This window comes from Perognathus longimembris, chromosome 2 (assembly GCF_023159225.1).
Source record: "Perognathus longimembris pacificus isolate PPM17 chromosome 2, ASM2315922v1, whole genome shotgun sequence".
NCBI lineage: Eukaryota > Metazoa > Chordata > Mammalia > Rodentia > Heteromyidae > Perognathus > Perognathus longimembris.
The window spans coordinates 144,501,739-144,517,068 of NC_063162.1; the positions used below are offsets into that span (position 1 = coordinate 144,501,739).

The 15,330-nt window shown below is 43.4% G+C and overlaps 1 protein-coding gene across 1 annotated transcript in view; it reads left to right on the forward strand.

The window, feature by feature from the left end:
- The window catches only part of Tmem178b (transmembrane protein 178B), a 341,487-nt gene that overhangs the window by 298,183 nt on the left and 27,974 nt on the right, over positions 1 to 15,330 (forward strand). The window lies entirely within an intron of this gene.

A 15,330-nucleotide genomic window follows, 5' to 3' on the forward strand; every position in this document is an offset into this window, starting at 1 on the left:
CCTGTCTCTACCTCCTGAATATCTGGGATTACAGACATGAACTTGGCACTTCTGGCTCTTAAACTCTAAGCTTTGACAAAGAAAATAGATTCTTTGGTAAGTCATGAAATCCACTGCCGGAAACTGCCACATTGCAGTTTCCTCCCAGTTTCTAAATCCGTAGTCTGGCCCCGAGCCTGCCTAGCAGGCAGGGCAATGAGCAACTAGTTTGAAACTCCTCAGGAACATCTGGATGGCACTATGAGTTCATTCCAGTCCAGCAAGTAAAGATGTTCTCCCCATTTCCTACTCTTTCAAGCACAGAAAGCTCCTTCCACTTTCCCCTTGTCTGCTGACAAGGGTGTTGTCTTCGGGAGGCAGACAGGAAACTTGAACTGGCTAATGGTTCTTTCTGTGTTACCAGATGTGAAGACACAGGCAGTGTGAAGACTTGATGAGTTACATCCAGATGAATAACTTGCCTTTTCTCTTCCTTTAGAAATCATCTGAGGGGTGAAAAAGGCAGTTATCAGTATGGAAACATCTTGCCATAAATATTTTGTCTGTAGTGTTTTATACGTATCAATGATCCAGTTGGGTTTTTCCAATTTGATGAATTACAGATTAAATGCTTTGGAAGAACTGACAAAAAACAGAGTTTTTGGACAAAATGTTTCCCATTTTGTTCTGGGTTTTCATATATCTGCCAATGAGCTTGGCCTTGTTAGCAAGCACCTTGCTGGAAAGGGCTTCACTAACTGACCACAGCACAAAGACAACACAGAGGGCGGAGGGAGCAGCTGGCACACACAGGACCAAAGGAATGGGGATGCTTGTCTCTTGTAGATCCAGACAGCAAACACATCACAAGTGTTTATTAACAAAAGACCCCACTGAAAAATAAACCCGGCAACATGCAAAAGTGACTGACTACATGTGAAGCATGAAAAATGTTTCCCATCATGTGAGACACTTGAAGTACAGAAAGCAGCAAACCATCGAAAATGGCAAACATTTGAAAACAGAAAAGCAAAGCCATTAGGCATCACTTTTCAGCAAAACAAATAGAAAAGGCTTTCTCCTCGCTTACCTCCAAGTGATCTGTGTACCACGCACTGTCAACAGTGCCTGGCTCATCATAAGTAGCAAAGAGATGTCAGCTCCTTTCTCCCTTGTGAACAGATCATCTAGGAGACTGCATGTTCCTACTCATTCATGTTCCTCCCGAATGGAGGAGGCATATACTTCCTTTCTGTGGAGAATTAGAGCTTCCGCTCTATGTTAGATGCTGTGAGACAATGAGAAAGAAAATGCAGCCTTGGTCTCAAGCACTAGATGACTGGAAGACAGGGAAGAATGGTCAGAGGGCAGGACAAGAGAACTCCAACCAGCAACCTCCCAAAGGAAGTGCTGGGGTCTTCCCCCAGTCCTCCTATCTTCAATCCCTAGAATAGTGTCTGACTGAGGCATGGAACTTTACAAGTGCACAAATAAATGAGCCAGTGAATGAATGAAAGCACCCTCCACGGAAGATCCAGCCCACCACGAAGCTCCACAATCGGACCTTCCTCCAGAACAGGTCATTCTGAGTTGAGTCCACAGGAAAGGTTGCAGATGGAGGGAGAACCTGATGTGAGCCTGAGTCACTTAGGTGGAGGAATGGCATCTCTCATCTGTAAAAATGTATTCACTGACTTTCTTTCTTCCTCTCTCCCTCCCTTCCACTTACCAAGCTTTGTTCCTTCTTATTCCTCTCAAAACCACCCCTTTCCACAGGGTGTGCATGGCATGTGCAATTGTAATTGTATATCCTGCCTTGGTCTCTAAGATTTATTTTCTGAGCCTGTACAAAGCCACTGGCTTTGTGCCAGCTACAGATGCCATCCTTACCACTATCCTGTGAGACTTATGAAGAAACTGAGTCATAGAGATGTTAAGATCTTGTGGCTAGAAAGAGGCACCTCTAGAACTCAAGCCCAGATAGTCTGCCCCTGGACTGCGTTTCCTTCATCACAAGCCAAGTGAAATTCATGTGGTCCTCCCTATTGATATGGATAAGATTTGGAGCTTGTGAAAGTGTAAGCTTTTGTATCATCAGTATCACTCTCTTTGCTAACTCCTTTCCTTCTGCATAGAGATAGACTCAAGCCTTACATACTTGAAAAAAAAAGTCCATCCTCCCTTCATCTCCTTCTTTTCTTTACAGTCTTCATCCCTTCTTTCCAGCCTTATTACTTGAAATCATAGCACTAGGAACAACTTGCAGTTCCTTATCTCCCATTCATTCTTAGAAACCAAGTGAACTTGGCTTCCACTAAAAGGGCCCTTGCTACAATCATGTGGGACCTGTAGTTGAAAATCTAGTAATCTGCCTGTGCTAAGACACCATACCCAGGTAGAAACCATGTTCCCTGTGGCTAACGTGACACCTGGCACAAGATGTGTGTAGAACAAATCCTTGTTGAAGTTATATCTTACTTGATTTCAGCCACTTAGCCATCAGTGAAACCTTTTCTTCTTTTAGCTCCCATGATGCCCCTCCCACTGGGTGTTGCCCTTCCCATTTTAGCTGTCCATTCTCATTCTTCTCTTCCTTCTCACCCCTTAAATATTGTTTTCCAAATTCTATACTTAACTTTTCTTTCTTCTCATTTTTGTGTAGCAACTCTAGGAAAGCAGACGCTTGAGCTATGTGCTCATCAAATCGGAATCTCAGCTACGAATCCTTCCCCACATCCTAGGCCCATACAGCACCATTACAAATGGGCCTCTCAGATTTGGTTTGAGTGCAATAGGCACTAGTTCACCATTCTCTTCTCTTTCTATGATTTGGCTTTCTGTCCTTCTTTCCAGCCCCTCTCCAAAATATATGAAGCGACATTCTATGTCATCTCTTTTATAATATACATTTGTGAATGTGTCCTCATTTTCCTCATGGACTAACCCAGAAATCTAGATGTCAGTAGTGGTTCATCTCACTTTCAGATTTCTCATCGTCAGTCACTGATTTCTGGTTTTCTGTTGAACAGTTCAAATTTGGAAACTGGAAAATGTCAAAACGACATTATTTGGAAACCTTAAGAATTGCATTTTAGGGGGCACAGGTTCAGAGAGCATTGAATCAGTATTTCAAAGAAGGCCAGGAAAATGGGAGCTTAAGTGGACACACAGTTCAAAGTGAAGAAAATGCCTTCACAGGGAACTTTTATTGAAATGGAGAAAAATCAGATGTTGTATGACAGGTTCTGTATGGCTAATAATGATCAGGGAAAGAAGGAATGTAGTTGGTGTAAAATCTCTGTAAACAAGAGTTCAAGGACCTCATGACCCGTATCCCAAGTCTCCCATGCAGTGGAATTACATTCTAGATGTCTGCAGTCAGAAAGTGACAGCGGCCATATTCCCAGGAAGCGTCTGGAAACTTGCTAGTCCTTCTCCCTTGGTGGCCTCTTGACTCCAGCTTTAAAAGCTCTCACAATGGTACTTTTACTGTACTTTCCTTTTTCTTTTCATCTCTCATCCCTGTCCTCTGCTCTAATCTCTGCCTAATCTCTTACACACAACATCTGCATCGTTTTCCCATGCTAAAAGATTGTCTTCTTCCTAGAGTCCTCCCTTCCTGATTCCTCCCCACTCCTACTCTGTCGCCACAACAATCTCTCTAGAGTAAATTACATCCTGCCAGTTCTTCCCTGATTAGAAAGCTTCCATGGCTCACCAGGTCATCCCCCCCCCCCACCCCCAATAAACTCTTAACTCCAAGTGTGGCACATGAAGTTCCTGGGAGTGTTGACTAAGTGTATTCCTCATCAGAGGCAGTTACATGGAACACGTCTCTGTCTTCCTAGCCATTGTGGTAGGAAATGAGCACATGGGTTCATGCAGATTCTCTAAAGGTGAACCTCGCTGGTTATGGCAAGTATTTGTGTTTCTCACAAACAAGATGTGGCTTGAAGTCGGTGTATATAATAATTAGTGGGTGAAAGGATGGCATAGGATGACACAGGACATGTGGCCACCCCACTGCTCTTCAAATAGGATAAGTAGAATCTTGCATCAATGCTTCTGTACTTATTCTCTGCCTGGAATCCTTTTCCTCCGTTTATCCACATGCCGCTTCCCTCTCTTTCTGATGTGTCTGCTCAACTGTCAGTTAACACAGCTTTCTGAGCTAGCTATATAAATTATCAGCATCGCTACTTCCATCTCATTGCAACCCACTTACCTACTTTATTTCTGTCCATTGCATTTATCCTCATCTGACCCACAAACATATATGTGTGCATGCACCTATCTGTGTTATTTTCGTCTCTCCCTGGAAGGTGCATTTTGTGAAACCAGGGTCTCAATTTTTCCCACTGCTATATCTCTCACACATGATAGCTGCTTGATAATCATGCACTGAATACATAAATGAATTGGATGTCCCCAAAGAAGGATATTCTATTGATGGAATAGTTTTCTAAGCAGGGGACATGATACAATCTTTTGGGTTGTTGTTGTTTTTTTTCCTACGGAAGTTCCTTTTGGGGCAGTGTCTTTATTTGAATGAACTATCTGCTAACGAAGCAAAGAGCCTACAAAAGTAAGTCTTCAAAAAGCCTTCAAAAATAAGTCAGTAGAGCTACAAAGAAAGGAATAGAAAAGGATAAGTACTGGTTACTACCAAAAAGAAACCAAAGGGGAAAAGGAAGTGTGGTCTCTGAGACATGACAAGAAGGCTGAGTTATATATATCATGCCGTATTATGCCTAGCTTTGTGGGCGGTATATGCCCTAGTATCTATTTGATGTATGATTCTAGGCATTCTTAGAAAATGGCTCCATGATGTTAGTGTTTTAATGATATGCTCTATATTTTTCATATCTTGTTCTTTCTCTTGAGAGAAAGTCAAGCTAGCCACTACACAACTGGTGTTGAAAATGACAACTACTGGAACAGAACCAACTATTCTAGCCCCAGATCTCCAGGTATTGCTATTCCCATTTCACAGAGTAGACACATGAAATTGTGCATTGTCCCTAAGGTTTCAGGACAAGATGGATTCGGAGGCACTCCAGTTTTCTGGGAACACCCACCAAGTTCCCATGATTCTTTCCACTCTCAAACATTCTTTTTCCTGCTGCACTGGCCACTCTTGCTTTGGAAAACAACTTTGCTTACATGTGGATGGAGGTAGACATGCATTCTTTCAGGCCCTTTCACTATCATATTCCTAAATAGAAAAATAGAACTTGAAGAAATTGCAGAATTTAAAGGTTTTTGTTTTTAAAGATAAAACGAAGAAGTTACTGTTGTATTTCATGTGTTGTTTGTAAAGAGCAGTATACCCTGGTCCTGTTAAGTACACATTCGATGGTGCTGATAATAGCCACTGGGTTCACTGTACTTGTTCCTCCCTCTTGTAGCCGTGTTGTGAACATTAGGTGATTATTGGCGTTTGTAGCAACACTTTACAGTTTACAAAGGGCTTCCACAGATCTTATTTGATCCATGACTCAGTGATTAAAAGCAACAGCCTTAGAGTCAAAGCAGAATGCTCTGCCTTATTCTATAGCTTCCAAGCTGTGGGCCCAGGGCAAGTTTCTTGTTATCTCATCCATAAAAGGGAAGTGATAGGAAGTCAATTTGAAGGTGGGGTTTAAGATCAAATGTGATAATGTGTAGAAAGTGCTTAGCACGTAAAAATATTAACTTTATTATTACTATTCTTGTTTCAAGTATGGCTTGTAGAAGGTTATCTGTAGCTAATTTATGAGAAATACTATATAACTTTGTTTTTTCTTCCTACAGCCATTCTGTCTGTTCTCCCATCTTCGTTCCTAGACAATATGTATAGAAGATACTACAGATTTTTTTAATAACTTGCTATGGATTAATAAACTCTTATTTGTAGCTAACAAAATTTGAGTCTGATCTAATATCAGAACTTCAGTCTTGTATCTACATTAAATCTTCTCTTTTCTCCAGTTTGGTCTGGACCCATTTGTGAAATGTTCCATTTGTTCCCTAATAGTCCTATAACTTCCAGTTCCCCCAGGACTGGGTTTGGGAAAAGGAGAGCAGGTAAAAGCAATAGGATTCTAATGTGCCTGGCATTCTTGATCTCTGTATTGCTGATCTCCACATTACAGGGCCCACATCTTGGCTCTGTTTCTTTGTTCTGTTTTTTTGCCAGTCCTAGGGCTTGATCTCAGGGCCTGAGCACTGTCCTTGTCTTCGTTTTGCTCAAGGCTAGCACTCTACCACTTGAGCCCCAGCGCTACTTCTGGCTTTTTCTGTATATGTGGTACTGGAATCAGTGCTTCATGTATATGAGGTGAGCACTTTACCACTAGGCCACATTCCCAACCCTGGCCATATTCCCAGCCGTGGCTCTGTTTCTTATAGGGAAATGTTTGGGGAAAGTTTTGCAGAAACTGACAATGCTACAAAGTCACCTGATACTAGGCACTGTCAAAGTGACCTTGTTCCACTCCTCAACTCCCATTTTCGGCACTGCCTCTTCTTGAGACCTCCATCTCACCACAGTGGGCAAAGCTCCGGGATGGCGGCATGTAACTTTCATTGGCTTCATATGGTTGGCTCAAGAATGGGTATGGGATGCTTCCCCAACTAGGCTCCAGTTCACAGCTCCATCTTGGGTTCTCCTGCCACAGAAACGCCTACCAGCTCCTCCATTTTTCTCTTTTCGGGCCACAGAAAGCTGTCCTATGATGTCCTCTAAATTCAAGAGTGCCCTAGTGAACTTCTCTTAGTGGACTTGAGCTTAAAGGTAGATAGGGTGTAGGGAAGCCCAAACCAGGAGGAAGGGGATGTATAGCTTCCCAATGACTCTATTCTGTGGAACCTTCTCTCCCTAACCTCTTAGACTCCTGCCACATGTGAACTGAAGTTTGGGGTGCAGTACAAGTCTCGGAACTAGCTTGGGCACTTAAGAACAAGGTCCGCACAAGACCTTACACCTCTCTTCAGAACAGTGAAATCCCACAGAAGCATAATGCACACCACATATATAAGTTAAAATGTGTTAGTCATGTTTGAGTGGCATAAGAAGAAACAAGTAAAATTAATTTTCATCTAATATATTTCATTTAATTCAACAAGTCCAAATATGATCATGTCAACTGAAAATTGTTATAAATAATTAAGAGACATTTCAAAGACAATCCTGCAGAGTTTCAGAGATGGTGTGTATTTTACACCTACACCAAGTTCTCAATTTGAATGTGCAATAGCCATTTCAAGCGTTCAACAATGTCACACAGCCAGGGGCTGCCATCCTAGACAACACAGCTATGGACTGCAGAGGCAGAAGGGGGAGGGGGGGCTTGTCATTGTTCAGCCTCAGCTTTGAAGCCTTGGAACTGTCCAACGCATTCCAACCAATCTGGGCAAAACTGAGACTTAAATTCTGCTCTTGTCACCTGAAGTTCAGAAGTTGGGTTGTTTCACACATATATGCCTCCCTATGGGTGTGCTCCAGATTTGGTTGGTTGAGGGGTGGGCATATGATTCAGGGAGTCTCATGATTGGTTGAGGGGTGGACATGTGCTGTGGAGAGTCTCATGATTGGCTGAGGGGCAGACATGTGCTGTGGGGAGTCTCATGATTGGCTGAGGGGCAGACATGTGCTGTGAGGAGTCTCATGATTGGCTGAGGGGTGGACATGTGCTGCAGGAGTCTCATGATTGGCTGAGGGGTGGACATGTGATGATTGGCTGAGGGACATGTGATGCGGGGAGTCTCATGATTGGCTGAGGGGGGAATGTGCTGCACAGTCTTCTGGTTGGATCCCCCACCTCTGCTGATGGTGACATAAGGGGCCCTTGATTGGATGGAGGCTGGGAAAATACACACTGGCCATGGCTACAAAGGACACATGCATTTTGCTACATCTTCCTCCTGCCCTACCATGCTGGATGGGGTCTCAGCTGCCATCTTCTATTCCTAACTACTTAGCCAGGAAGACCTAACTTCTCCTCAAAACTATGGCAGATAAAATTGCAGATTACGAAGACTGATCTTTTTTGAAGCAGTACTTCTGAGAAAGAATCTGAAGGCCTTAGACCACTATGTTCTGTCTTTGTTCCCATTAGGGCAGGTTGTCTCATTGTTTGTACTTATAATTGTTTAAAAAAAAAACAATATATAAAAAGCTCACATTTCCCAACGAACTCAAAACCTGACTCTTAAAGTAACACATTGTCATTGTACAAAAGAACAAACCAAACCCAAAATAAATCACAACCCAAAAAAGCTCCCAGTTAACATGTGGTGTACTCCGCCACTTCTCCCACATGGATACAGAGCCATTGGTCCGCATGTGCATGCCGATAGTATATGGGTCGAATGAATATTAAGGCTTGCATATTGCTTTTCATTTTGTATTCTGCCATGAACTTCTTAGATCATCAACATTCCTCAACAGGATAATTTTGATGACAGAATATTCAAATGTTGTGTGCTGGTGTGTTTGAAATGGTGTGACCTCTGAAAAGCACCCAGGAATATAAGCAGCACGAGCAGAGTGATGCCTTTTCCCGGAGAGCTTACTGGCTACTTAAGTTGGCAAACTAAAATCCCCTTCTTGATATTCTGAGGAGTGGTGAATGGCCAGTCAAGGGTAGTACCTATTTACTGACTCTGCCCTTGGGCTTGTCGCATTCTTTGCCATCAACCAGTTCCCAGATACCTATGGAATTCTGTGGATGACGTCGTGCCTGTGTGCTTCATAGCCCCCATATTCTGATTGCTTTGTAATGACTCTCTGGGGTCACATTCTTTCAAGCAACCCCAGACTTCTGGATTTTGCCTTTGAGCAGCTGTGAATGACGTGTGGGGTAGGGACTGGAAATGGGAGCTTTTCTCGGGTGGAGGAGCAGATGGCAAGGGTCCCACTCAGGTGGTCTGGGTGGCTGAGCTTCACTTTCCTTTCCATCATTCCATTCTGTGCTTTGTAAATTTGCTGGTAGTATAGCTGTGCCCAGGCACGGGGAGGAGACCATTCTTGGGATTTTGTTTTGATGTTACTTATTTATTTTGTGTTTAGAACACTGCTGCTTGGTTCTCTTTTTCTTTTCTCTTCTTCTCTTCCTGCACTTGTTCTGGCTGCTGACCTAGCTTTTATCAGGCGAGTACGCATCTTGCAATTTGCCTTCCATTGTTTAGACAATGGATGTGATTTGTATATGGCAGCATCACATAATACCCCTATTTATGGGAGCTCTCTAATCCGGAGGTAGGATTGAGGAGGAGGAAGCTTCAAGTCTGTCTTCTGACCCAGAAACCACTTCTTGTTTCTACAGCAACTACCTCATTCCACTGTCTCTTCCTGACATGGTGCAGAAAGGTCGATGGCATGCCTAATCTGTGGGGCATCGCATGTGCTCATTAGCTTCATGGCTCTGCCATCTGCAATCCAGATGCATGCTGATGTTTCCTTTGCATGCGATAGGAACTGTGCGAAACTGTTAAGCAGTAGTTAATGCTTGCGTCTTATTGGAGAAGAGAAAAACATTGGCTTCAAGTTGCAATGCCATTTGAGTCAGGGAAGCAGGTTGGATTGTGAAGGAATGCTCTTCTCTCCCTCCATATTCCACAGGCACATGATTTCAGTAATTGCTACAGGGTTGGATGGTGAGCTCATTTAGCAAGTATTTGTTGAGCACCTGCTTACATCAGGCAACAAGCTAGGAACTAGGAGGTCAGAATAAGGCAGACATAAATGCAACTTTGAAGCAGCTCAGATTCATTGGAGGGAGAGAGAGAGAGGAAAGAAGGGAGGGAGGGAGGGAGGGAAAGAGAGAGAAGGAAACAAGTAATCAAAATAAGATTTGAGAGAGATTATTAGCCAGGCACAGAGGGAGCTCCACAAGTTGGGTGCAGGGGTCTGTTAAAGCATCATGGAACCCACCCAGAGATTTTCCTGTAGGGGGTAAAATCGTTAGGAATGAAGGGAATCTTGGTAGAGAGCACGGGAGAGAGGGAGGATACTACGGTTTGTATGATGGGAGTCTGAGAGGCTTAGAATAAGATAAGGAGGCAAGGGGAGACAGAGGGCAATTTTGAAGGTCCTTTTAGTGATCAACCCCTTACATCTCTGTTTGCATCTGCCTAAGAACAATTTTATTCTCACAGGAAACTAATTCCTTAAAAACCACTACAATGCAATGCTGACCCAACCTATACAATAGAGAAAAGTCCTGGGCTACATGTGCCGTTAGGCACTTTGCTGTTTCTGTTTTTCTTAATTAAATCATGGAAGTCCTCCCAACAGAACTACAATCCTGCCCCATGTCTTTTGCTTGTACATCCACGTAATGTTTACTGCCGGAGTCTGGGGTTCAGCAAGCCTCCAGTGCCACAGGGCCCTTCTGCCATTAGCTGTGGTAGCCTCCAGCTGTTTTGAGTCCTTGGAGGACAAGCAGCAATAATACACCGGGTGGGTACATCTCCACCATCATAAATAAAAAATAAAGCCTTCACCTTGGCATCTCCACGTACTTGAAATGCAAAGATACAGCTTCCAGAAGCCTCTTCCTTCTGGGTACCAGTCCTTAATGAGGGACACAATCTAACATGCCAGTCAGGTCTTTCTGTGCATGGCATAGCAAAAATGAGGGGTATTAGTAAGGGGATGCTAGTCAGGCAGGGGAGAATAAAGGAAGCATTGTTTTAATTGAGATGGCATGCATTTTTATTTACAAGTCTAGACCTCCAGCATGAGTTACTCACATTAACTTATTTAATCCTCTTAATTAGTTTGGAGTAAATATTGTCAGAGCTTCTACTCACAGATGCAGAAGCTGAAATCCAGAGAGATGAACAAATGTGCTCATATTCTCGTGTCCAGTGGGTGGAAGAGCCAAAATGTGAGCAGGAAATCTTTCCCAGAATCTGTCCTTCTATGCCTATCTGTTATATTTCTATGTATCAGGATCAAAACCTCACTTTCTTCAAAGATAATGACTTTGCAAAGACAGTCCCTGGAATATTCCCTATCTTTTAAATCACACTGTCATGAGTAAGTCCTATGTCTCATTATGAACTCTTTGGGGGCAAAAACACTTGAACTTTATCCTTATCACTTTGCTCGGCCTTTTAATGCCTGTGACGTTGATTCCCTTGTGAATTCCTAGGGCTGCCAGCCCTCTACTACCCCTGTGTCCAAGGCTGTGTTCCCTGTAGGTAGAAGCAAGAGCATCCAGCAAATGGGGCTCCCCTGCATTGGTCATGTGTCCAGCTCAGGACTGTGGTCTTGGTGGTCTTCACCTGCAGAGCAGCACTGTAAGTTCTTACTCCTGGCTCCATTAATACAATGTACTTTCTAGATCCAGTCTTTACCTGGAAGCAAGGTCTAGCACCTCTTGCCTTCATGATCTTTATGAGGCTAAAAACAATTCAGTCAGCATCATTTTTCTGTATAAGGTCTTTAAAGAGCAAATAGACATTTAGCACCTAATATATATTTTTCTTCTCTAAGTCGTGTTAATTTAAATGCAGATATCCTGGTTTCCTGAATAGAGTTGCAAGCAATACCTTTGCATTTACATGTTAATAAGAATATTCACTTTAACAACAACATCTTTTTCCATGTGGGAGAACTGCTTTTCCTGTCTCTATTTAATGGTTCCTCTTACCTTTCCTCCTCTACCTCCCTGATTAGTAGCCTCTCTCTGTCCACTTCTTTCCACCATGCTGAACTGAACTCCAAAGTGTCGAAGAGGCAGCTCTCTCATTTTAAAAATTAGAATGTTAAATGTTAGAGTCATGGAATATAGATAATAGATTAAAATGCAACCCAGTTCAGGAGAAGATTTTTCATCCTGGGCTTTTGCCTGCAGAATCAAATTTATTATTCAAGGTTCTTTCCAAAGGGAGTATTTTTAGGCCAATGTAATATTTTTAATATTTTTGCAATCTTTTTCCAAGGCCACAGAGTTAGGTGAGTTAGTTTCTTCTCTCTTTTCATTTTTCTAAAATTCCAGAAAGAAATAGTGAAGGAAACACAAGCTATGTAAATTCCTGAGTATGAAACACAGCTGTGTGCCTAGTGAGGAATCTAAAAAACAGCTAGCAATCTTTCTCTTACTCCTGAAGAGGGAAGATGGACTGGATGCCGTAAGTCAAGGAAGGTGAGAATCAAGGAATGTTCATGGGGCTTCTACAAACTGCTTGATGATAAGTGGAACTAACACAAATGCAAACAAAAAGTAACGGAAAACTTAATAGAAACAATACAATAGAATGCCATCAAGTTCAAATGGTATGATAGGGTACCATTCCTCAGACCCTCACGGACCACATTTGGTAAGTGAATGTGTTCCTTGGCATCATCTTTTGAGTCTTCTTTTCTCTCTCCCTCATCATTTTCTGCTATTCTACTGTGTTCGTTTTGTAAGCTTCTTCCTCTTTCTTTCTTTTTTGGAGCACAACAGGCCATTCATACAGTAATTAGAATTGAATTTATAATATAAATTTCATAGATGTTGATTTTGTTATTTTATTTCAAGATATTGTTTTTGTTCTCCAGCTGGTTGTTTTTAATAGAGTTTTATTTTCATGGAGTCAATATCTTTTGGCTCTTGTCTGTCTGGAGATGTTAATCATTTTAAATTTGCTTTTCCCTGTTAACAGTTTCCCCCAAATTGTGGTCCCTACTGTTCTAGACTTTGCTCAGATCTCTGAAGATGCTTGGTTGCTGGCTTCTATTTAAAAGAGGGCTATGAAAGAGCTGCCTGAGAGCACCAAATCTGTGAGGGAACCCCAAGCTAACTTGGGGGTTCATGAAGGTGTTACTCATAGGGCAAGAAAATCTAGTCAGACTTGGGAGTGCAAGGTGAAGAGCTGGCAGCCAGCTCGAGGAGTCAAGTAGAAGAGGTCTGTGTTTCAGTGGTTAGGTTTAACATCCTTATCAGAGTGTGGTGGGGAACTTCAGACCACACTCCGGTCTGCACCTGTGCTGCCCACTCCTCCCCTAGCTTGAGACTACCATTCCCCAGAGCTCTGTTATATGCCTTTTGGGTGAGAAGAGAGTTCCCTCAGTGGTGTGGAGTACTGGTAAGGATTGGGGACAATCTGAGAATTCACTTCCTTCTCAAATAACCTCCACCAAGTGTGATCTCTTTCCACTTTGCTTAATGATCCAGGGAGACCTATATGTGCCAGTCTCTGAGCCTTTGGGAGATACTGCAGGTTGGCTTTCAGCTTCCGGATGCTAGCTGTAGATTAAGCTCTACTATCCAGTTAGTGACACCATCAGTGTATCGGTTCCACAGCTTCAAGTCTGCTTGTGATCATCATCTTTCCTGTTTTTCCAAAGTTGTGGACATCTGTCTTTAAACAAATCTTTTAAGTGCAATTCTGGCCTGACTTTGGAAGAAGTGCTAGATACTGTTAGTTCAATCAATCATTATAACACAGTAGGCCTTCAATTCCATTCTCCAATTCCTCATATAACTCAGTAGTGTTGTTAACTCTTCTTGCAGTTCATTGGTTTGGAGATTGTCGATAAATGATTTAACATTTCTGGACCTTGCTTTCTAGTCTGCAAAATAGGCATATATTTTGTCTTACTTCTTTTGTGAGTTGTTTCAGTTTGCCTGAGTTATTGTGGAGATAACTTGAGTAACTCTCCAAGAACAAAATAACTATCATCCTGGCTTCCACACTAACAACTTAATACCACCTTCCATTTCTGCTAACAAAGCCCAGTAGATAACAGGGGAGTGACTCTAATCTCAGGGAGGGGGAGGGTAACAGCTCCAGCCTGACCTGGGACCTACCTGACAGGTGTGTGCCCAGAATTTGTGGAAGAGCCATTGTTCTCTTCATTCTGCTTCTCTGATCTCTCTTCCCCCTGAAACACTTTGTTCTTAGTCTTCCAATATCTACTACTTTCTCGCTTTTCTGATTTTGCATTTCCCTTTTGTTTCCCTGCCAGTCCTTTTCCCCTCCATATCGGGTTAAAGTACACTCACTAGATAGGACCCATTGTCCACTTGACCCTGCAGGTAGCACCTTGGAACCAGTACAGGCCTTCCAATGAACAAGGCCAAATGGGACTCAAACCTGCAGCAGAGGAGGGTCTGTAGAATCCTTTGTCTCCAGTGAGGACAGAGGGGACAAGATCCTTAACCCTTGGAACCATCCTACACCATTAAAGGAAAGTCCCCAGAGTGGATGTGCCAACTTTGGGACCTCCTCTCCAGGGGTTAAACCTCCTGAAGGGAAGTTTCAGGTGTTAGAGGAGGTTTCATGAGTTAAACATTCCTTGCAGGGACAGCCAGCTGGCCTCCCTTCCTTCTCATCTTTTCTTGCCCTTGAAGCTTTGATTAGACAGTATCCCATTTCCAGGAATCAATGCAGATGGCCTGTGTGGCCAATGGGGACCTCCCCCCCCCCCCCCACACACACACTGAGGAGGCAGCTCAGGCCCTCTTGGCTGACTCCCTGTGGTGAAGAAGGAAGGTACTCAAGTCAGAAAAGACTACTCTGAGGCATCTGGGGAGATGGAAGAGACAGGGCAGTCCTGGGAAGTTTAATAAGAAGTATGACAAGTGGGGCTGATCCTCTCCTTCTCTTATTTCAAGCTGGCGGTGGCTGGCTGTTCAGAAAGTTTGGCTCACGTGTTCATATTGTAATCAAACCACACTTTCAACAAAGCTTCATCTGACTCATTTAGTGATATGAGCAATCAGCACGGTGCTGCGTGATAATGAGGCATCCTTGGCAGTTCACAGAAGTGAGGATGCGAGTGTTACTTCTACCTGGCAAGGGCAGGCTTGCCAGGTTGGCAGGGGAAGGCCAAGAACTGGGCGGTACTGAAATGTGCTCAGCTGCTCCTGAGGACCTCTGCCTCTGGAGTCTAGGGCTCTGTCTGGCTTCTTTTACAGCTCCTGCCTCTTTGGAGGGGAAGGTCAGCCGTGTTTTCCCTTCTATGGCTGCCCCTTTCCATTCCCCAGCTAGGGTGGTCAGTGTCTGATGTTTCATGTTAGGACAAAAAGATCAGATCCCTTCTCCAGAAGAATCTCAAGCCAAAATGGGGCCAAGGTTCTTTTATTTGTTCTGCATGGCAGCTCTGGCTAGGATGTGAAATAAGAATGGAGGAGATGCCCCCTTATGAGGTCTGAAGACTGCAAAGCATTCTCCACAAAGATCCTGGGGCATTTGTCTCTGGGGTGAGATGGTAGTGTTGGGTTGTTTGCAGGCGGGCGCCCCTTCACACTTCCTCCTCCTCTCTGAGAGATGAACGTCTCCCTCCCTCTGCCAGTTCAGGCTGCTCTGCCATGCCCCAGGGGCGTCAGAGCTGGACAAATGGCTTTGTTTTTGTGTGGAGGCCTGTGGGTA